This window comes from Macaca fascicularis, chromosome 7 (genome assembly GCF_037993035.2).
Source record: "Macaca fascicularis isolate 582-1 chromosome 7, T2T-MFA8v1.1".
NCBI classification, from domain to species: domain Eukaryota; kingdom Metazoa; phylum Chordata; class Mammalia; order Primates; family Cercopithecidae; genus Macaca; species Macaca fascicularis.
Window position 1 is genome coordinate 104,156,835 of NC_088381.1, and position 25,044 is coordinate 104,181,878.

General features: G+C 36.7%; 1 non-coding gene across 1 annotated transcript in view; it reads left to right on the top strand.

Moving 5' to 3' along the window:
- The first annotated feature begins 39 nt into the window (after positions 1-39).
- LOC102116684 (uncharacterized) overlaps positions 40-25,044 on the top strand; it is a 151,768-nt gene continuing 126,763 nt past the window's right edge. Inside the window, exons 1-3 of the transcript XR_006699505.3 lie at positions 40-192; positions 15,494-15,583; positions 20,555-20,615. This is a non-coding gene — a transcript (uncharacterized protein). The remainder of the gene's footprint in view (positions 193-15,493; positions 15,584-20,554; positions 20,616-25,044) is intronic.

Consider the following 25,044-nt stretch of genomic DNA (forward strand, 5'->3'; position numbering starts at 1 on the left):
CACCCTCTCTATGTGACTGACAAGCACGTTACACCAATCAGTTGCAACTGCGACATTACGCCGAGGCTCTGAAGTGGGAAATTGCAGACCAAAGCTAGGCTGGAAGGCTATATTTGAGGTGGTTATTAGCGTTGTGGTCTGTTTAGCGTTATGAAGCCTACCTTGACTCCCAGATGTTCACTGTGAATCTTGGTAAGAGGAGACATAGTTAAATTTTGTAGTTTGAGTCCCCAAATTAAAAGTTGACATTTTAACATGGCGGTGTGGAGTGGTTCTGGAGGAAGCTTGCTGGTCAGGGATGGAGTGGTGCCCGCAAGTGTTTCTAAACACTGGAAAACTCACACGGAATTGTCATGGTTGGATAGAACATTTTCATCTCTTCAAGTTTTAAGTTGTTGTTTTGGAGGCAGAGTCTCACTCTGTCGCCCAGACTGGAGTGCAGTTGCGCCATCTCAGCTCACTGCAACCTCCGCCTCCCAGTTTCAACCTGCCTCAACCTCCTGAGTAACTGAAACTACAGTTGATATTCTCCATTATAACTGTAGAGACTCTTAACCCTAAAATTGTTTCAAAGAAATGAAACACTGTCAATATAATCCAACAGGAATTTAACCTGGATAAATAATATGCAACCACAATCTTTGAAATTAGGACATAAAACCGAATTGAAATTTTACAAAGTATTATTTATCATAATAGCTTTATTATAAAGATGTTCGTGGGGTTTTGTAATCTTTTAGTCAGACTCCAATATTTTTAAAAAGTGTTATCCAATTTTAAAAAGTATTACAAGAATTTTTAGTGTCAAATTTTATTCAAAAACACTTTAAGAAATAAACATCAGCTTAGAGATAAGGAAGGTGGGATTTAAAACTCTTCATTCTGTTAATAGTCTAATGCATTTACAGTAGAGAAAGCAAAGGTGGAAACTTGCACAATGTGTATTCTTTAGTTTTAGGGTAGACTACATTAAAGGGAAGGACTAACGCATCGAGGAACTAGGATAAGGACGATGGAGATAAAAGAACTCCTTTGACCTGTCCCTAGGGAGTCTCTTAATTAGGCTTTCATTTCCAAAGACAAATGGGATCACCAGGCTTGACAGAATCTTGGAAAATCTTTTCTGTTCCCTTGTTGGCAGCAAGATATACAACTGATATTCCAGCCTATGTCTACAGCCAGAAAGATACTTCGCAATGTCCAATCTCAAATTGAGCAACCTTCTTATTCAAGCCACTCATCCCCATATCTAGCCTAAATTCATGATTCTTTGCCATGTTAGCATGTTTTGTTTGCTTCTGGTTCTCTTGTTAATAGAGAATAATTGTAATGGGGTAACTGTAGGTTTTTGTTCTGTACCAAATTAGCAATCAGTTTCAGATCACTTGTTTGCATTGAGGTGTTTCATATTTTTTCAAATATGGAGAACACTGATATGCAGCACATTTGGGAATATGCTTTGTACATTAAAAAAAATGTTGTCTTTAACAAGGTGCTGCTCATTCCTTTCTTTGCCATCACTGATTTTGAATTTTCAAGTTTTACTTGTTCTTTTGAGCCTCTAATATATAATTAACTGATGACCATTTGATTTGTGTATTGCTTCTCCATGTAATTCTGTGATTTGATATCCAGACCTGCACTTGTATCTTAGTATTCTTTACTTAGGTACAGGTTGAACATTCCTAATCTGAAACTTAAAAATCCAAAATGATCCAAAATTTGAAACTTTTTGAGCACCAATACCTCAGGTGGAAAATTTCACACCTGATCTGACATAACAGGTCATAGTCAACATGTAGTCAAAACTTTGTTTCATGCACAGAATTATTTAAAACATTATATAAAATTACCTTCAAGTTGTGTGTGTAAAGTATACATGAAACATAAATGAATTTCGTGTTTAGATTTGAGTCCCATCCCCAAGATAGCTTATTATATGTATGCATATATTCCAAAATCTAAAAAAGGTCTGAAATCTGAGACACTTCTGATACTAAGTAGTTCAGATAAGGGATAGATATTCAACCAGTAATACTTAGAATTTGTTAACTCTTTTGTGCATTCTTTCTTCTTTCTAAGGACCTTTCTTATTCCTTCTTGATGCCTATTACCTTCATTTTGGAAATTTTTCTCTTTTTCTTGTTTTATAATAGAAAATTCTATTTTAAATAGAAGAGTTTGTAGCCTGAAAGATTTGGATTCCTCTGGGTTAACTCAAAATAGAAATGTGTAGATATTGTGTGTGTGTATGTATGTATAACAAAAGTATAATACTATGAAATTTAGAAAGGGAATAAAGGGAATAATTTTCTCTTTATGGAAAACTAATTACAGTTTATAAAGTGGGTTGCTGAAAAATCTGCTGCCTGGCAGAAATGATTCAAAGTGTTGGTGTTGGCGTTAGCAACAGAGTTAGAAATACTGTCCTGCAGGCTTATGCCAAGAATCAATTGGGAGGATAGAGACTATAAATGAAATCTAGGCTATTTACCTTATCAACAAAAATGTCTTTTATAATGAGCTTTTATGGCACAGCTCTATTAAATAACTCAGTTCCCAGCAAAATACCTGAGGTATTATAAGGGCTCAACTGATGTTTGTTGCATATATAATAATACAGATTTTATTTCAATGCAGAAGAGTAAAAATAAATGGTATTTGTCATCCCTGTCTCCCCATCACCTGCTGCATAAGTCCAGGTTCTTTAGAGTGACATTAAGGCTCTTATGATCTGGCCTTTGCCTAAATTTCCAGCCTCATTTTCTGCCACAAACCATCTGGTGCTTAACTCTTCTGCTGAAACTGCTTTTATGTCTTCAGCACTTTACTATTTCTTGCCTCCATGCTTTGATTTTTACCCTGTGCCTGTTGTCTGCTTGAGAAACTCCTTTTCCATTTTCAAACTCCAGTTAGAAAATCTTTGGGAAATCCCTCCTCATAAAGAGCTTATTTTCTCCTCTGCTAAACTACTCCTACAACTTGTATATACTTCTATTATTGTAGTTATCACAGTGATACTTGAATTTATTTGACTATATCTGTCTCCCTATTGAACTATAAGCATTTATATGTTGGTGTACGTAAGGCTTAGCATAGTTTCTGGCACAGAGTTAATTGCTCAGTATATGCCTGTTGAGCTGAATTTATTTGCCTTCATAAGTGAACAGATTTATAAAATGGAAAAAAGTAGACAAGTGCCTGTTGTTGGAGGAAAACTGTAACATATAGGCTGCTATAAACAATTTATTTTAAATAATGAAACATGTCTGTTTATTCTCTTTCGTGGCAGCAAATTCAAAGTGTTCTAAGTTTTCTTAAGAGAGTAAATATAGCTAGCCTTCATAACCATTCTCAATAATTTTACCCATACAAATTAATTGTACCCACTATATACCAGGCACTCTAATTGACGTTGACCTGCAAAGATGAATCAGACAAGGACTGTTCCTTAAAGAGCTCCAGTTCTAGTGGGATAGGTAAATATACAAACAAACAACTATTCATATAATGTGACAATGGCCATATTAAAGGTATGCATAAAGTAATACAGCCAGTACAGCCAATTAGTTCCTTTGGGGTGGGGGTTGGGTTCAGAATCAGGAAAAGCTATAAACACTTAAAGTAAAATATGAATTGATGTTGATAAAAATATGAATTTGATATCAAAATATGAATTGATAAATAAGAATTCTCAAGGAATTTATAGAAAACATGAACAGCAACTTGAACATGCTTACTATGTTTAGGGAAGATACATTAAATAGTGAAGTATGGCTATGCAAGCATCTCCTAAAGTGTATTTTATGGAATGCTAGTCTATAAGGTGCTAATTTTAACAAAGTAGTTCATGATCAAGTAAATTGGGATAACAATTGGCAAATGGTATTGCCATTTCATGCAATAGATCTTCCTGTCAGCAAGGAGTTTAGCAGTGCAGTCAAGCCCAAGGACATAACTAAACCAATCTCTAACTCCGATTTTTGAAGATTTGCTTACTGGGATAAATAAATCTCATACCAATTTCTGTATCAGTTGAGGTTTAATCAGGAAACAGAAGCCATACATGTTATCTGAACAGAGAAAGTTTACTATAAACACTGTTAATTATGGTAAGTGGTTAATTAACTGAAAAGCCAATAAGAAAACAAAGTATCACAGAGGTAGTACATTCAGGAAGCATTTAATCTCTAGGGCTGGGGGAAACAAAAGAAAGAGGAATTATTAAAATTGTGAAACTTAGAAGAACAGCCCTGTGGAGTCCCTCAGAGAAGAGGGTGTTGCTCTGCTACAGATGGTTGGGCACCATAAGAAATGATTTGGGAAGTACTGAACACTGCAAATAGAGCATCTAAGCACTGATGGACATTATTCAGTCTGAGGTACATGTAACTGAAATCCTAAAAGGAGACTAGAGAGAGAAAACAGGGCAAATAAATATTTTAAGAGATGATGACAGGAGTTTCCAAAAATAGCGAAGGACATCAAACCACAGATCCAAGAAGTTTGGAGAACCTCAATATTAGATATGTACTACTGAGCAACAAATCACCTCAAAATTTAGTGGCTTAAAACAGCATTTCTTATCTCGTAGTTTCTGTGGGTCAGAAATTCAGGAGTGGCTTTGCTTGGTGTATTATCACCCACTCTGAAAAAAAAAAACTAGCAAGACATAAGCCATATCTGTTAGGATCTAGTCTCTCAAGTCACACATTGTTGGATTTTAGTAATTGCAAGCAAGTAATTGTGTCTGGCTGACACTCAAAGGAAGGAAAATTAGACTTCACATCTCCATTTCGGAAATGAAAGATAAATAAAGATTTTTTAAAAAATAAAACTAATATAATTTATTACCAGTAGAACTGCCCTATAAGAAATGTTAAAAGAAGTTCTTCAGGCAAAAGGGGTATGATACGAGGAAGACACCTGTATCTATATGATGAAACAAAAATCTTAAGAAATGGTTATGATAAAGTGACACGAAATATTTATTTTTATTTTTATTTGCCATCAAGATAATTGACTGTCTAAAGCAATATAGTGGCAAATTATTGTGGATTTATAGCATATATAAAGAAATATGTTACACTATAGCACACAAATTGGAGGGAGGAATTGTAAGTACACAGTTGTAAGGTTTCTACAATATAGCAATATAATATTAATTGAAGGTAGTCTAATAAAGATATATATTGTAAGACCTAGAGTAACTAAAAATATTTTTAAGAGATATAAATTATAAATTAATAATGGAGAATCGTGACAATAGTTTATTCAAAAAGTAATGAAAAGAAATCCCAGAAACAGAAGAAGAGATGGGACAAATAGAAAAGGAAGTAGATTTTAATCCAGCCATATCAGTAGTTATATTAAATGTAAATGATCTAAACAGAGATTGCACATTGCATTAAAATTAAGATTTTTCAAATAAGGGTGTTTGTAGATCTAATTGAGTTAAAGATCTCAAGATGAGATCATTCTAGATTAGGACAAGTCTTAAATCCAATGATAAGTATTTTTATAAGGAACAGAAAAGAAGGAGACAGTGAGAGAGAAAGTCCTCTGAACGTGGGAGCAGAGATTGAAGATATGTAGTAACAAACCAAAGAATGCCAAGGATTGACAATGGCTTAGGAAAAAGGCAGGGAATGGTTTCTGTTTCATAATCTCCAGAAGGAACCAACCCTGCTGACAACTTGACTTTGCACTTCTTTCCTCCAGAACTGTGAGATAATAAATGTATGTTGTTTTAAGCTACCAGTTTGTGATAACTTGTTACAACAGTCCTAGGAAACTAATACACTAACCATTTTTTTAAAACTTAGTATCTTAGTATCATTCTTCTATATGTAAGTATCTACCTTTGGTTTATCTGTTGTATTTATTTTTCCTGTCTCTTCTTTTGCTAATTCTAACACTTAATAGCAGTACGGTTTTAAGTTAGTTAGATCAGGGATCCCCAACCCCTGGGTTGTGAACCAGTACTGGTCTGTTAGGAACCAGGCCACACAGCAGGAGGTGAGCAGTGGGTGAGTGAGCATTGCCCCCAGAGCTTCACCTCCTGTCAGATCAGCAGCATTCACTACTCATAGGAGTGTGAATCCTGTTGTGAACCATGCATGTGAAGGATCTAGGTTGCGCCCTCCTTATGAGAATCTAATGCTCGATGATCCAAGGTGGAACAGTTTCATCCTGAAACCGTCCCCCTACTTCCCTCATCGCCTGACAATCCCATGGAAAACCTGTCTTCCATAAAATTGGTCCCTGGTGCCAAAAAGGTTGGGGACTGCTGAGTTAGATAACCTCTCTGTGCCTGTTTCCTTACCTGTAAAATGGGAATAACTATAGTCCGACCTTATATGGTTGTGTAAGGAGTAAATTTGTTTTCTTTCTTTCTTTCTTTCTTTTTTTTTTTTTTTTTTTTTTTTTGAGGCGGAGTCTTGCTCTGTCACCCAGGCTGGAGTGCAGTGGGGCAATCTTGGCTCACTGCAAGCTTCACCCCCCTGGTTCGCGCCATTCCCCTGCCTCAGCCTCCTGAGTAGCTGGGACTACAGGCACCCGCCACCACGCCTGGCTGATTTTTTGTATTTTTAGTGGAGACGGAATTTCACTGTTAGCCAGGATGGTCTCGATCTCCTGACCTAGTGAAACGCCTGCCTCGGCCTCCCAAAGTGCTGGGATTACAGGTGTGAGCGACTGTGCCCAGCCAATTTTTTTTTTAATACATGTGATGTGCTTAGAAATCATAGCACTTAGTAAGCACTCAATGTTAGTTACCATTACTTTTAAAATTTTATTTATTTTTTATATATTTTTATTTTTTATTTTATTTTACGTTTCGGGATACATGTGCAGAATGTGCAGGTTTGTTACATAGGTATACATGTGTCATGGTGGCTTACTGCACCTATCAACCCATCATCTAGGTTTTAAGCCCTGCATGCATTAGGTATTTGTCCTAATGCTCTCCACCTTGCTCTCCACCCTGTGTTCTTTCTCTCCCCGTGTCCATGTGTTCTCATTGTTCAACTCCCACTTATGAGTGAGAACATGCTGTGTTTGATTTTCTGTTCCTGTGTTACATTGTTGAGAATGATGGCTTCCAGCTTCATCCATTCATTCATGTCCCTGCAAAGGACATGATCTCATTCTTTTTTATGGCTGCATAGTATTTTATGGTGTATATGTGCCACATTTTCTTTATCCAATTGTTACTTTTAAATTATGGTGTTTTTCAGCATACAACATTAAAAGCTTTGCACAAAAATCACCAGTAAAAGCTATGACTTTTTATTTCCTTTTTGGAGAACTTAAGATATATGTGACTAATCATAATTCAGGTTGGGGAAAGAATTTTCTGTTAGAAGAGTAAAATATGTTGGTAATTAGACCAGCAATCACAAGTTCATGTGGCAGGGAGTAGCAATTGAAGTCATATCTGATGAGGGTTGCTTTATGGGATCAGTAATCTTTCTAGGTAAATAAAGAAAGGAGTTGTACAGGTTAAGCATGGTATGTATTTTCAGAGCAAAACATACGTGGAATCAAGCAAAATAGCAGCAGAAACTGATAATGAATTAATCACAGAGTTCACTAGGTAGAATGTGTTGAATGATGTTCAGCCTTCAAGGTAAAGGCCATCCTGAGAAAATCTTGCCTGGAATATTAAGAATGGTAGAGCATATGTAAAGGGAGTGTGCTCATTATGGGTTGTGGTTAGTGTGACAGTGGTAAGGCTGGGGTGAGGGTAGGCTTGCTATATCAGCAAAAGAACATAGGGCAAAGTCACCCCCTTAAATCTTGGAGCTACAACTTGTTTCTGTGATCATGCTAGTCCTAGTGATGAACAAAAGTCACCTGACAGGTCCTTCAAATGCATAGGTCGAAATCACTGTGGTAATCCTGGGGAATAATAGCAATAAAGTAACATTTATTAAGCACTAACCATGTGCCTAGTTTATTCAGCCCTAACCCTGTCTGTGCATGATCTAACACATGTAAATGACCATGTGGAGGATAGGTCCTGCTTTCAGGTAGTAAAGTGATATTTTCTCTGCCCTGCCACTTTCTCTCCTGAAGCCATTGCCCAAGGATTTAGATATGACAGAGAATATACAGAAGGCATTTGAGTGCCCATGAATGCTTTGATATGAGAACTGTCTGTTGCCAATGTGGTACTTTACCCCTGTCTAGTTGTTACTATAGAAGTTACCCCCTTTACCTACATTCAGGAACAGGCTCAGTTTCAGACCTGGTAGTTCTCTTCCTATTGATTTTTCCTAGCCAGTAACTTTCTGCTACAGGTAAATGTCACCTTAATACAGTCTCCATTTGCCACAAATCTTACTATAAAACAACACAGTACATAATGGGTATCTTTCCTCCTACTAGGTACATTTTCATGTCCTTTTTTTTCTCCTAAATATAGCCTCGAAAGTCAACATGCTTTATCTTTCACCCACCAGACCCCTGATTGTCTCTCATTCCTGCAACTCCTAATGGTGCATATCAGTGAGGGCAGAGCACTGGCACCAAGGGACTGACTAGCAGTTCAATTAAGAGGGTAGATTGATTTTCCTCTAAATGTGTAGGTTATCTTTGATTTACCTTTGCATATTTGAATCTGCAGATTACTTAAGTATGTACATTTTAATTTTCACATTCTTATGCACATCCTTTTTATAGTATAAAAATAAATTCATGTTTTAAAAGAAGAATTTGAGAAAATCTTATGTGGATATGACATTCAATTTTTAAAAATACTTATTTTCAAGTTCACTGGCTTAACCATTCTATGATTTTTTTTTTTTGTCTCAGTCCATCTTTTGCTAGTAAAATACATTAGCTTCTATCTACTGGTAATGCCATTAATAAACCATGGATGTCATACATTTACTTTCTCAGCTTAGCCCAGACAAGCATAGCCTGTGGCATTTTTGAAATAACTGCTGGTGCCATTCCAACCCGATCTTCAAGCACCCTCCTATACACTCATTATCTCAAAATATATTTGCAAGTGTAGCTTGACTGAACTACTTGTGCCTGCCTGCTTGCTTTCTCTCTTTTTTTTTTTTAGCAATAAGATACCAAATTTTATTTATTTATTTATTTATTTATTTTTATACTCAGATTTCATTTCATTTATTTATTTATTTATTTATTTATTTATTTATTTATTTATATACTTTATGTTCTAGGGTACATGGGCGCAACGTGCATGTTTGTTACGTATGTATACATGTGCCATGTTGGTGTGCTGCACCCATTAACTTTTTTTTTACATTAGGTATATCTCCTAATGCTATCCCTCCTCCCTCCCCCCACCCCACAACAGACCCTGGTGTGTGATGTTCTCCTTCCTGTGTCCAAGTGTTTTCTCATTGTTCAATTCCCACCTGTGAGTAAGAACATGCGGTGTTTGGTTTTCTGTTCTTGCCATAGTTTGCTGAGAATGATAGTTTCCAGCTTCTCTCTCTCTTTCTGTCTCTCTATGTCACTCTCTCTCCCTCTCTTTCTTTCATTTTTACTGTCTTTGGGGCTTGCTTTCTGCTGTGCTCTGAAGTCTTGAATGCTCTACTTTTTGCCAGTCCAAGACTTGCGGTCCTTTTAAAGGTTATCTCAAGGTCCATATATAACAAGAAACTAATTCTTACAGTCCTTTGCAATGTACCAGATACCTTATTATTTATATTGTCTGTTTTGTCATGTCAGATTGCTATATCTATAATATAGCAATCATATAGATTATACAGCAATTATATAGAATAAGACAGAATATAAATGAATATAATGCATTTCATGCTCTACTTTATGTTTGACTTGTTTCCCTTCTAAATACTTCACATTTGAAAGTCTTCTAAAAGACAGTGGTGTTTAAGGACTTTAGAATTAGAGTCCTGGATCCTGCATTAACTTCCCATGTGACTTTAGGAAGTTTACCTAGCCTCTTTAAGGGGCAGTTTCCCCATTATTTGGGTTGGAGCAATAAGACCTGCCTCACAGGGATATTTTAAGGATTCAATGAGATATGTGTATAATGGCAGGCAATTAAATGAATAAATAATTGTTGTTATTATTTCTCTAAAAGATTGTAGGCTTATAAGATCAGGGATCATGTCGTTTATTTCAGTTGTTCTTTTTCCATGGTGACTAGCCCAGTGTTACAGGAAAAAAAAAAAAAAAAATTGTGTAATAGACAGGTATTGAGTAAGGACAAACAATTTTCATGGCTTTCTATATTTTATTCAGTTTTTAAAGACATTTATTTCTGATTGCTTATCTTTTTAGGGCTCCCCTTGTCTCAATTGTTTATGTTTAATAAAAATTTTATATATCCATTTATTTCACTTTTGCCCAGCCATCTTTTCCCCTTCCCAACCCAGACTTCTGTACCCTGTAATGCATTTGCTGGTCAGTTTCTTCCCTGGTTTGTGTGGGAATAATTGTACTTACTTCATAGCATTGTGAATATGAAAATTAGATAACATAAAAAACTTCTCAGCATAGTGATTGGCACATATAATAAGCCTACTATTTTATCACTTTTTTCAAGACATTTGATTATTTTCCTTTCTTTGATCCACATTTATTTATTTATTTATTTGAGAAAGAGTCTTGCCCTGTTGCCCAGGCTGGAGTGCAGTGGCATAATATCAGCTCACTGCAACCTCTGCCTCCCAGGTTCAAGTGATTCTCCTGCCTCAGCCTCCCAAGTAGCTGGGATTATAGGTACCCGCCACCACGCCCAACTAATTTTTGTATTTTTAGTAGAGATGGGGTTTCACCATGTTGGCCAGGCTGGTCTCGAACTCCTGACCTCAAGTGATCCACCCGCCTCAACCTCCCAAAGAGCTGGGATTGCAGGCGTGAGCCACCACGCCCAGCTGTTTTTAATTTTTATTTTTCAAGATAGAGTCTTGCTGTGTTGCCCAGGCTGGAGTGCAGTAGCATGGTCTCCACTCACTACAGTTTCCACCTCCCAGCTTCAAGCATTTCTGGAGCCTCAGCCTCCTGAGTAGCTGGGTTTACAGGTACATGACCCCATGCCTTGCTAATTTTTATAATTTTAGTAGAGAAGGGGTTTCACCATGTTGGCAAGGCTGGTCTTGAACTCCTAAGCTCAAGTGATCTGCTCGCCTCAGTCTCTCTAAGTGCTGGGATTACAGGTATGAGCCACTGTGCCTGGCCAGATCCTCATTTATATTCCCATTCTTACTCTTCTTTTTTCAGCCATCTATTATTTTAGAAAGAAAGAAAAAGGGTACTCAATAAGTCATGCTCCTTCTGCTAATTGTTTTCCTCTTTCATTTTTAGTAGTCTCTAAGTATAGATTCTACAACAACCCTCAAGATCAGGACGTGTCTTTTTGTGTACCTCTTGCAGGAATGAGAGACAATCAGGGGTCTGGTGGGTGAAAGATAAAGATAAACTGAAATAGGTAAATTCTTGTTATCAATAACTGAAGGGTAATACAATTTATATTTTGAGCTTTTGTAATGAGAGCTCTCTTTTCAGTCAATTTCATCTCATTTATTTTTGTCAATACGAATGGGTTTCCAAAACGCTTGGAAAACCTCCCTGAAGAAAATAAACTGTATTATCTCCTTTGTTATTGTTTTTAAACCCTTTCACCTGGCTTTACCTCCTATCCTTACACCGAAACAGCAGCATCATCTCCTTCACAAAGAAAAAAGGAAAAACTATTGAGATTAAAGTATAGTTTTACAGCAACTTTCTTGAAAAGGTAAGTTAGTTAAATCATGGGCAAAGAAAATACTAAAATTTATACGAACAAATGCGTGCCTATTAAGCAACACATTAACTGCAAGCAATTTCATATGTAAATTACCTATAATTTGAATGCAATTTTCTAAATTTTTTTAATGTGAGTAGTTCCAAAAGTTCTTTGGTGTTTAATAACATGTGCTATTATTAAGACAGTTGTTAAAGTGCAGATGTTTTGTTCAGTGCCTGGCCCTTTCAGTATACTGTCTAAGAGAATGTTGTTACTTAGAACTGAAGCTAACTGTCTTGGGCCTTTAGGCTTTCTTTCTCCTCAACATTAATTATATGTCTGATGCTTTGGTAGGCAATGGAGACTCAACTGTGAACAAGTCAGATACAGCCCTACTCTTGGGTTGTGCAGAGTCTAGTCACACAAATATTCAAGTGTCTGGTGTGAGTCTGGCCCTGTCCTGGGAATTTTAAAGGAAAAGATACTCCATGTGCTTGAAGAGCTTCTGAGTTCTTATCCTCTTGAGTGGTATTTTCCTGAGAACTTCACAGCAACTTACACTGACCCATCCACCTAGTTTTCTAAGAGAGGGGAATTGAGAACACTGTCAGTCAGCTTCTTTTCATTTAAAACTAGGAATCCATTTAAACTGAGGAAAATCCAGGTGTCAGAAGATTGGTTAAAATAAAAGATACAGCCGGGCGCGGTGGCTCAAGCCTGTAATCCCAGCACTTTGGGAGGCCAAGACGGGCGGATCACAAGGTCAGGAGATCGAGACCAGCCTGGCTAACACGGTGAAACCCCGTCTCTACTAAAAAAATACAAAAAACTAGCCGGGCGAGGTGGCAGGCGCCTGTAGTCCCAGCTACTCGGGAGGCTGAGGCAGGAGAATGGCGTAGACCCGGGAGGCGGAGCTTGCAGTGAGCTGAGATCCGGCCACTGCACTCTAGCCTGGGCGACAAGCGAGACTCCGTCTCAAAAAAAATAAATAAATAAAGTAAAATAAAATAAAAGATACTAACTCTGCCATAAAGAGTTTTAAAATTGTGCTAGATTCAATCATACCATTTTTGAATAAGCTAATACCATATTGCCATATGTTCTTACAGTCATTTCAAATATGCAGACACATGGAATATGTAAATTCTAGGTAGATAATGAACAGCATAAATAAAAATCATAGTAGCTAAATCAGTGGAGGCTGTTCTTTAATTTTTATAGATTTAATGTCCTCTAAAATGGTCTCATTTATTCAAAAAGGGAATTTATAGGGTTTGTTGTATGGAATTTCCAAAATCTCATAATGGAAGAAGTAAATATTATTTATTACTTTAATACTAATTTTTATAATATCTTGCATTTAACATTTATATACTTTTACAAAAGTTCAGGGTAGGAGTTTGTCACGAAAAGACACTTCTGTGGACATCCTGATAAAAATAAAGAATTCTGCAGTAGGTTTAGTAATGTTACTCTGCTATTTCAGAAGTCATGTTGAAATGCAATTTAGAATAGAACAGTTTAGAAGACAGTAATCCATTTTTTTACGGGTTAATAATATGAGGGAAATATCATGTAGCATCAAGTTATTTGGGGGAGAGAGGGCTTGCCTTTAGCAAAATGTAAAACTCCACTTTCCTTTTATTAAATCCCTATCTTCTCTCCAGGCCAGTTCTCACCTTCCACCACCACCCTACCTATGTGTTTCCCCTGATCTTTTTCCCGTACAATAGAGAATTTTGTTAAAACAGTATTCTTGGAGAAAGTCATACCACCATATGTACCTTGGCCTACTACAAAAATCAATCTCTCCTATTCCAACTGGGTTCTCATTGCTGCTAGGTTATCTTGATATTGATCTCCTGTTTATTCCCCAGCACACTTCCCTTAGCCGATGCTTCAAGTCTCTCATTGCTCACACGTCTAATTCACTACTTACCCTTTCCATTCTCACCAGATAATAACCATCCTACTTTACTGAGAAATTCACAGGTAACTGGTGTGTTCTTTCTCATTTCTGTTATCTCTACCTTAAAGCAGCAAATGTTTATTGAGTATCAACCATATCCTAGGCAATGGTATGCCAATAGTGATGTAGCTGACTGTCTTCATACCCATCATATCCAGAACAGTTCCTGGTACATAGTAGGTGTCCAATAAATATTAAAATGAAGGTACCTATGAATGAAAAAATAGATCTAGTGGCTGAGATGCTTTAGCTAGAGGAGAAGGAAAGTAAGGAAGCACGCAATAGGTGTTGTGACCTCCTCAGATGCTCTTTCATGGTAAAGTAGGATTGTTGCTGTCAAAGGAAGAAGTGTTTTTTATTTCCAAGACTAAACTCATACCATCCCTTCATGCTTCCTCTGTGAACTTGATTTGTCTCTCCCAAAGGAGGACATCTTCACTATACCTGAACACATATACTCATATGCTCACACACTATATACCACCAGCTTCAACAACTAAACCTCTACCATGCCTTGTTGACTGGAAACATCCTATTTTCATAGTTCTATTTTGCATAAGTCGTTTGCAGTTTCTACAGTATACTCATTTCCTTGCCATCCATGTTGTCTCCCTGCATTTTTACTTCTGTTTTATTACTCATATTTAAAATAGGTAAAATCTCACCTATTTTTTCTAAGACTCAGCTTGAGACTCACCCTTTCCACCAGGCTTTCTCTGGCCCCCTCATAACTGGAAGCTTCCTTGAGAGAGCTAGCATTGTCTGTGCTGTTCTTATGACATATATCATTACCTGCTGTCCTAGTTGTTTTGTGTTGCTATAACAGAATACTACAGACTGGGTACTTTATAAAGAAAATTTTATCTGGCTTATGGTTCTGGAGGCTGGCACTGGCATCTTCTCAGCATCTGGTGAGGGGTTGCCGTGTCATCTCATAGTGGAATGTAGAAGGGCACAGAGTGTGAGAGCAAAAGCAAGCAGGAAGGGGGCCAAACTCATCTGTTTTATTAATATAAGGAATCCACTCCTGTGATAACTAACCCACTCCTATGATAACTAACCCACTCCACCCACTCCTGTGATAACTAACCCACTCCTGAGATAACTAACCCACTCCTGTGATAACTAACCCACTCCTGAGATAACTAACACACTCTTGTGAAAACTAACCCACTCCTGAGATAACGCATCATCACTACTTAAAGGTCCCATGGCTTAATACTGTCACAATGGCAATTAAAATTTAATGAGTTTTGGAGGGGACATTCAAACCATAGCATCTGTTTTCTATTTCCATGCAATGTCATAGATTTCATTTCCCTAACATAATCAGGGTTCAATAAATATTGGTTGAATGAGCATTGATAAACTGAATACCTTCAATGAGAATGGCAAAAGAAAAAAATGATTAAAGTTTTACAATATACATATTTTTGTATAATAACTCCAACAAACAATTTTAAATGCCATTTCTATTCATGTCTTATCACTCAAATGAAGTTTTCAGAAATTTGTCTGGTTTCAGTCTTAGCTAGCCAGACATTGTTAGAAATGGTGATAGTGATATCATCTTAGTTCTTTCCTTCTATTGTGGGAGGAAACTAATGTCTAATATAATATGTGTTACAAAAGACTCAATTTATCCAATAAAACTTCAAGACAATTTCAAAGGACCTCTGAAAGACTGATTTCTGAACCACTTCCAAGACATATTACTTAAGACTACAAATGAGGATTTCTGGTTTGCTTTCAAATGGTTCTGATGTTCCTCATTTTGTTATGTTTTTCAGTTGGTGCTGGTATCACTGTACCTCTCAAATAGCTTCCCCATTTTGACTAAGAATGAAGAGGTTCTTGGATAAAGAACTTGTAAAAATCAGGTACAATAATAAAGTTGTGAATGGTTCTTGGAATTTGCTAAAATGAAATGCTGCATCTAAGTGCAATGTAAGTGCAACGTCTTAGCCGTGTAAGATCATTATCATAAAGTAATCATCGTGATTAAAAAAACCCTAATTGAATCATTATTCTTTCCAAAAGATCAGAATTCTAAGAATACTTCTTAGAAGCTCTCAAGTTTAATATGGAGTAGGAAATATTGCAATGAGTCCTCGAGTGAGAAATTAAAAAAAAAAAAAGTTGTGCCATTCTTTCATTATGCTTTTTAATCATTTCATTATTCGTAACTATACAGTACTTATGTGTGGTGAAGGATGTAGTCATAGAGGAATATATCTGTCAGCATATTGATATATAAAAGAGAATAAAAGTAAAAAAATCAGTATACTCAGTAGGTTCTCATATTTCATATTTGAAACTTTAGATATGTGTTCCTTTTTTGAAACACATGAAAACATTTATTTATTTATGCTATAAATAGGTAAAAACAACTCTTAAATAGATCAGCAGAGCCAGACCAGCGATTTCTTATCTTGACTAAATGGACATACCAACAGCAAAATAAAGTCAAAAATAGGCATATAATTTTACAGCTGCATCTATGAGGACACAAATGATATTTTAATATTCAATCAGAAATATTACTTACAAAAGTTACAGAAATCTACCACTAAATTTTCTGGTGGTTTAAGATTTTAGTGGAGTCTGTGGAGTTTATAAAATTTTAAAATTTCAAATTAATGTGCCAAGTGTGAAGGGGCGATGCATACCAAAGGGGAGAAAGAAATGTAATTGTGAACAACTCAGAAGATGTTTGAAGGATCTATAGAGCTTAATTCTTTACCTACCAGTTTCAGAAATGAAATGCCTAATCTAATATACTTCTGGATCATATTTGAAGATGCTTTAATTTAGCCAATCATTTTGTTTTTCAGTCTTCTCCCATTTTGGCATACTGTGTCCCACCTGGACATTAAGAAGTTATTAGTCAGCATTGGAGAGGCTGTGCTGCAGTAATGAATGTTGGTGGCTTAAAACAGGGCAAGTCTGTTTCTTACTCCTTTTACATGGTGGCTGTAAGTTGACCAGGAACTCTGCTCTACATTTTCCTCATTTAAGGACCCTGGCTGAGGAGGGGGCTCCATCTTCATTCTTCCACAAATACTGCAGCAAAGAAAAAGTAAAATGGCAAATAGCACACAGACTATTAAATCTTCTCCCTAGAATGACTATTTGTCACTTCTGATCACACTAATTGATTAAAGCAAATCACATGGCCATGTTAATTTCAAATGGGGTCAAGAAGAGTAATCCCCTCATGTGCCTAGAAGGAAAAAAGCCAGAATGTTTAGTGCACTAATGATTTCCACGGGAAATTTCCACAGGAAAGATTAGAGATGGCAACTCTTCTAACCCATTCTTAGTTCAAGCCAGATTTCAGTGTGGAATTTCTTCCTTTTCTCGTTGTAGAACTCCAGGAGTATAACAATGGATGATAACTCTCTTCAGGGATTTATGAGAGAATAGTATATGAAGCATTAGGATCAACTGTTTTACTATTCATTCATTTATTTATATGGTCTTTCTTTTGCCCCCAAGTGAGAGTTGAAGCCAGCTGGACTTCCTGGGTAAAGTGGGGACTTGGAGAACTTTTCTGTCTAGCTAGAGGATTGTAAACGCACCAATCAGTGTTCTGTGTCTAGCTAAAGGATTGTAAATGCACCAATCAGCACTCTGTAAAAACGCACCAATCAGCACTCTGTAAAATGGAGCAATCTACACTCTGTAAACTGGACCAATCAACAGGACGTGGGCAGGACCAAATAAGGAACTAAAAGCTGACCACCCAAGCCAGCAGCAGTAATTGGCTGGGGTCCCCTTCCATGCTGTGGAAGCTTTGTTCTTTCGCTCTTCACAATAAGTCTTGCTCCCGCTCACTCTTTGGGTCTGCACTACCTTTATGAGCTGTAACACACACCGCCGTGGTCTGTGGCTTTATTCCTGAAGTCAGCGAGACCGCGAACCCACTGGAAGGAAGAAACTCCAGACTCACCATCTTCAAGAGCTGTAACACTCACCGGGAAGAAGGTCCGTAGCTTCATTCTTGACGTCAGCAAGACCAACAATCCACCAGAAGGAACCAATTCCAGACACACAAGGAGGATATAATTTGGTAGAAAATATAGGTCTAGGCTCCATGAATCAATTAGGAGGGTGAGGCTAGCCATCATATCATTCAAGTGAATGGTGATAGGCCACATAATGGAAAAATAAGGACAACTCACGTCTGTAATCCCAGCACTTTGGGAGGCCAAGGCGGGTGGATCATCTGAGGTCAGGAGTTTGAGACCAGCCTGGCCAACATGTTGAAACTCCATCTCCTAAAAAGCCAAAAAAAAAAAAATTAGCTGGGCATAGTGGTGGGTGCCTGTAAGCCCAGCTACTCAGGAGGCTGAGGCAGGAGAATTACCTGAACCTGTGAGGCGGAGGTTGCAGTGAGCCAAGATCACGCCACTGTACTCTAGTCTGGGTAACAAGAGTGAAACTCCATCTCAGAAAAAGAAAAAATAAGGACAGATGAAATTACATGAAAGATTAGTGTTAAGTGGAATCAGTTAAGAACATTTTGTTGAGAAAGTACACCATTAAGTAGACACGAAAGACTAGATTTAGATTGATAGAAAGAAGAAAAGAGGGTATTTCTAGTCAGAAACACAGTGACTTAAGAGTCCAGAAATGGGAATGAGCAAGGAAGAAACAGAGATGAGATTTGCTCAGTTGGGCAAGGATGAGATTAGAATCGAAGTGGCATATCAATTCAGATCAAGTTTTCTATGAATTGAAACATGAGGCTAAAAAGTTCAGATGTTTAGAAAAGATTTGTTTTGGTAGGCAACACTGACAAACTCTGGATTCAACCAAAGCCAGAATAAAAAAGTGTTTTAAGTTGTAGGAGTTTTATGGGGTACATGTAAAGATGAGACTCCTAAGAGGCTGTGTTTTGTCACGAATCTTGAGAAAGTTGAAAACAGGGTTCCTTTTCAACCTTAAAGAACTTCAGTCTGGTTGGGGAGATGGTGTTTAGTCTTTGAGTGAAAATTTTCAGGTGTAAATTTGGTCATGGAGAGAAACTCTTTCACTTTAAATAGTTAAGAAAAACAAAACCCTAATTCAACTATCCAAAAAAGTTTTGATTATTTTTCCTGGAGATAAGAGGTTGGTTTAACTTATGTCATAATGATAAAAATACACACATACATCATAAAATAGAAAATGTACACATGCTACCTAATAAAAGAGCATGTTGCATTTTCAAATCATAAATACAAATTTATTTTGTTCTGTTTATTAAAACATAAACCATGGTTTCATAGGACAAGTATGGTCTTTAGAAGGATACAGACCTGAATCCAAATCCAAGCTCTGCAACTTAGTAGAAAAGTAGAGAAGGTTAATTCATTTTATATCCCAAAACTCAGTTTCCTACCTGTAAAATAGGGAAAATAATTGTACCTGACTCAGATGGTTGTTGTAAGGATTAAATAATAAAACATTCATAAAATACTTAGCACAGAATAGGCATACTGGCAGTAATGATGATGATTATATATAGGCAGTTTCTAAATATTATTTAATTGAATTAAATTTAAGGAAAGGTTTCTTAATGTCTTTATATTTATAAGGATTATAAACTTAATAAATCCTAATTTGCTATTTATTAACTAAAGTTGACTTCATAATTTTATTTATATTTTATTAAACAAATATGTAAAAAGAAATAAGAAAGCTTAAGTCAGAGAATACATTGTTATATTTCTGAGGTATTCGTGAGTCTTTATTGGTTTTGTTCCATTTGTTGAGCATTGTATTCAACAAATAGGAATGTTAAGCATTACACTCCTATTTTGCAGATGAGGAAGCTATACAAGATAATAATTGCTTATTTACAAAGTTAGTTGAAAAAGCAGTCGTTTCAACTTTTGCCACTGGTTTGGATTAACTACTATCTTGATTTCTTTATCCCCAGTAGTTTTATAGTACTTGCCTTTTAGGTTAAAAGTTGTAGTTTTGAGTGTGTCGATTTTTAAATTGTATCCTAACAACTATATTTTAGTCAATCTGAGATTCCTAAGAACTTCACCACTTCACAAAATTGCCTTCCTGGTTCCTTCCTCATATGTGTACCACACTTTAAATATAGAAGAATTGACAGTGTGATAATCACTAAAATGAAAATGAAGAAATAAAATAGAAATTCTTACTTAACAACTTAAAGGTAGTAATCATGAAATTTTAATTTGAAAATGTTCTAAGAACAGCCATATACCAGTATGCACATTTTAATGTCATATATGGTAATAGGGCCATTAGCGTAATGAAGTATTAAGGTCTGATATTTCCTCTGATTGGATAGAAATCCACAGTGTGGAAATAATGTTCTGAGTCTGAGCACTTATGAAAAAATAAAAAATGCTAATTATTTTTCTGAAGTATTTACTTTGGTGGTTCCTCAAGAAATGGTCCAGAGTTTCTGCTTTCCTGGAGAATCATTCACCCCATTACCCCTCTGGCATTACTGATCCCAGATCTTGAAGTGAAGAGAGAGTGAATGTGTAAGTGTATAGGAAAAATGGCTTCAAGTGACAAAGTAAACCCTTTTGTGACTCAGTTGGACCAGGTAAGTATTTATTTCAGCCTTAGTGTTTCACACTAAGGCTGGGCAAATGCGTTTGATAAGCCACCAAGGAAAAGATGGCCTTTGTTGTTAATACTTGAGTGCTGTTATGCCATACAAACAAACAGAAATCAACTCCCCCCCCCCAAAAAAAAAACCAGAGAAAAGGAAAGGAAAAAACTCCACAGCTTAATATAAAGATTTTGTAAGTGTTTGGCTGTTTTATCATTTCTCAGTTGAAACTACAGGTTTTTGTTTTTTTTTTTCATCTTTCTAGTTTTACACACAGCCCAAAAGATGGACATTTGGCAAATCATAATGGACTGCTCCTTTCCCAGGTATCTCCTGTTTGTTTCCTTTATCTGTGAATAGGAAATGGCTTAAAGGCACCTGTGTGATGAAGGTCCCAGGGGCAGCTGCCTGACTAGTGAATGCCTGATTATGTGTTAACATGCTTTGTCAGATATTGGCAGAATCTGTTCTCTTCTTTTGCCTTTTCAGCGAGGGTACCATTGACAGCCTGGCTACCCATTTATAGAAATGTTGTCCATCAAACTGTGAGGAAGGACAATAGTGTTTTTCTGTGGCCAGTGACTGTGGGAAACTTTTCTTTGGCTATTCAGGCAATTTTTGTAGCTTGCTCTGAAGAGGAGAGACTGATGAGTGCAAAAAGTACAATTAAGCAAAGCCAGACTTCAATTGAAGGCTGTAGTGTAGTCTGCTGCTCTCATTTTTTTTTTTTTTTTTTTTTTTTTAGAGGGGAAAAAACCCTATGGGTTTTCACGTTGCTGTGTGGCATTCAGCGGGGGGCTATTACAATCCTAAATTTTTTTTTCTAGACCACCTAATTCTAAGTTAAAATTAAATGTAATGAGAGCCACTTGGAGTTCTGAATATTTTAAAGCATAATTCCCACAGAAGGGATTCGACCTAAACTGCAGTGAGCATCAGTTGGCTAATTATAGCTGCATTTTATATTACAGCAGGTGTCAGATGCAGTCATCTCAATAAAGTCCACATAATACTCTGGAAAATAACAAAGACTTTTCTTTCAATGTGGGTACTAATTTCTTCTAGGTGTCATATGAGCCTTGATACTTCTTATTGGCATTAACAAGAGCACTGCAGCACTCAGAAATGCTTTTTGCTTGGGATGAATTGATACTGTAAAGCACTTACCAGTCAGAGTTGGCAGATGTCAGTAGTTAATACTAGTGTTGCAGAGGTTGGAATATAATGCAAAGAGTCTTATGTAAATACTCTTAGATGATGGGCTGGTTTTGAGAAGGCGCCTGAGCACTGCACCAACTCACTTAATGAAAGTTAAATAGATAGCAGTGGGGTATCTGCATTTACTTTGGCTCCTGCTTTATTGAAAGTCCTCCAGAAGTAAAGGGCAGATGGTACAGCAGTAAACTAGGTGAACAAAATACCCTGGACTTGGATAACGACTTGTTATGTTCACAGTGCTTTCCTTGAACTTGTGTAGGTTATTCAAATTATTGAAGTGATAGCAAGTACAAAAGCATGCCTGGAGGTAAGGACTCTTTATAGTATTAAAAAATAAATTTAATTTAGAAAATATGTCTTCACTTGAAATACAACTGGACAATGGGTTAGGCAAAAAGAATGTTACTTTAAAATCAAGACATTTGTTCTACACTGCTTCATTCTTCTAGGAAAGTGACAGTTTATCCAACCTGTTTAGTCACATTAGTTCATAGCAGATGAGATCAAAATGAAGGATCTATTTAAAATCGTATTGTGGAATACCAACTAAAATACAACAGATGTGAACTCTTTACACATATTCCGTTCTGGAATCAACTCTGGGTTTTTTGTTTGCTTGTTTTTCCTTTTAAAGCTAATTCACAGCTAGCAAAGCAAAGATGGGTTGCCCTTAATTTTGATCCCCAGAAGCAGCTTTGGGTTCCCATTTTGGCAGATTGCAATTTATATATATCTCATAGCAAACCCTGTAGGGTGTTGTCAGCAATTAACTCTGACATCAAGGAGTTTAACAGTCATTCAACGTTGATCCAATGATTGAGCACTGGTAGGCACAAAGCAGCATGAAGCCCAGCAGTGAAATTTAAGATGAGAAAGATAACACAGTGTCTGTCCCCAGAGTGCTGACTATCTATTCACAAGAGTAATGTCCCTAATAGCTCTTTTGCAGATTTCTGTTAATTTTTGTTTCGATCAGATGTCCATGGACTTTGATAAAGCCTAGGACAGAATTGTGAAATAGTGTAAAAAGTCACAGAGAAATCACTCCAAAGGAGCATAGGTAATCTGCTAATGACAAATTATTTCCGCATAGTACCCACTCTTAGTAATGTTCAAGTATTTTTAACACCAAAAGTCTCAACTGTGAATAATTTTTATTTCTTATTTTTCTTACATGAATGTATGATTTGTTTTTTATAGAAAATTTAGGAAACATTTAAAATACAAAAAAGAAAATCCATATTTCTACTACCTAAGCTCAAATCACTTTATTCGTATTTTTGTGTGTATCATGGTTACTTTTTCTCCATTTATATACATATAAAATCCCATTTAAGCAATGGAATTTTACTATTTTATAATCTTTTAAAACAAACCTCATGACATATTTATAATATCTTTTTAGTACATAGTCTTCCTCAACATCAATTTCAGTGCTTTCACAATATTCTAGTGCATGGATATGCCATACTTTATTTCTATCATATTTTAGAACTTCCTATTAGTGCACATTTACCTTTCAATTTTTTGCTACTATAAATGATACTGTGATGAATATGCATGTAGCTAGATTTTTTTTTCCCAAGTCTATGATTATTATTTGCTTGTCACTGCTAGTGGAAATGCTGGATCAAATGACCTCTCCAATTTTAATTGAAGCTACAGATTCTAAGACAATTTTCATAAAGAAGGAAAATACCTTTAGCATGAAATTTTTAATTCTTTTCATCTAGGTCTCATATTTTGTTAATAGACTTTGAATTAAAAGTCAAGAGTTTCACATAAAATACTAAATTGTGAGTAAAACAAGATCTTTCAGTCTAACTAGGAAATCAATCAGTTTTTATCTGATAAAAAACATAAGGTTTTTGGTATAAATAGGATCTATACACTGCACTTAAAATATGCAGTGCCTGGGCTGGGCGCAGTGGCTCATGCCTGTAATCCCAGCACTTTGGGAGGCCAAGGCAGGTGGATCACTTGAGACCAGCCAGGACAACAGGGTAAAACCCTGTCTCTACTAAAAATACAAAAAATTAGCCTGGCATGGTGGTGGACGCCTGTAATCCCAGCTACTCTTGAGGATGAGGCAAGGGAATTGCTTGAACCCGGAGGCAGAGGTTGCAGTGAGCTGAGATCGCGCCACTGCATTCGAGCCTGGGCAACAGAGCAAAACTCCATCTCCAAACAAACAAACAAACAAACAAACAAAAAAAAACAATGCAGTGCCAGGCAGCACAGTGTAAATATCCACGGTTACCGGGCCATTATTTAGATACTTATGTGGAAACAGTTCTGGTATATATTTAAATGTTATACATGTAAAGAGTCCTGATGTACATTTAAGTATTAGATGTATATTTTAAAACTAATACTACGCCATATTAAATGGTGAGTTCATTTAAAGAGTGAAAAGGCCATCAGGCTTTAACTGTTTCCAGTTTAAGCCATCCAGTTTCAATTGGCCTTAGCTGTGACTTAGGATTCCTTTGGTACATCAGTTCTTCCTATGCTTCACACAAAAATTAATCTAAAATCTTCATTCTTTCCCAGGCTAATCCAAGAAGACTCTGGAATTAGAGAGACTAAAGACATTCATTTCTGTTTTGCATTAATAATAAAATATGAAACATTTTTGCTTTAATACAAAATCAGGGATAGTAAGTGATGTTGGAAATATTGCTGGGCTTTACCTTCTTTCTGAGTAGGGTACTATAACCATAATCATTAATCTTAAAAACTTGGAGAGGTTAACGGATCATATAAATCCTGCATCTAACCCACACAGAGAGCTGAGACATTTCTACTTTGGAATATTTTCAATTAGGCCTCTGTGTCCTGCCTTAGTAATGTCATAATTTAACATAGGCTCTAACTTCCCAAATCTAAGTTATTTCATATAGTAGGCAGAAATTGAGAAGATTGCTTGACACTTGGCATTTCTGCAACAGCCTGTCTGGGCTATCTGCCACTTGTCTTGGGGGGAACCACTTCTTCCCCACCTCTAGACATTAGTGGAGTTTAACATCTGAGTGTGGTCATGGAAAGAGTGACTGTGGGCATACCCTGAGGTTTCCTCCCTGAAGAGCAACGTCAGAGTTTGAACACTGGGGCATAGAAGGGAAGGAATTCACTAAAATAATCTAGCCAGTCCAAATGAAGAAGCAAATAACAATAACAAAACCCAGAGCAGGGAGAAAAGTTCATATCTTATGTAATCCTCCTTCTTAGACATGATGGTTGATTCAGAGATGGGCAAAATACCAAAGCAGGGCCAAAAAAAGCCTTCCCTGACATGTTTTATGATGGGATATGTTGGGTAAGATTTCTCTCCTCTCTTTTTGAGAGGATCTGGGGATGTGAGCTTAGGGCTGCTGGCAACCATGTCGCCCATCGTACACGGAAACTTCCTGCAGTGGGAAACAACAAAGCTAACATGCAGGAGAGAAATAGAGCAAGAGGCAAAGGGTGAGGAGCAAGACCAAGAGAGAAAGCATGCAAGAAACAGCTGGGCTCTGCTATTTGTAGATGGACACA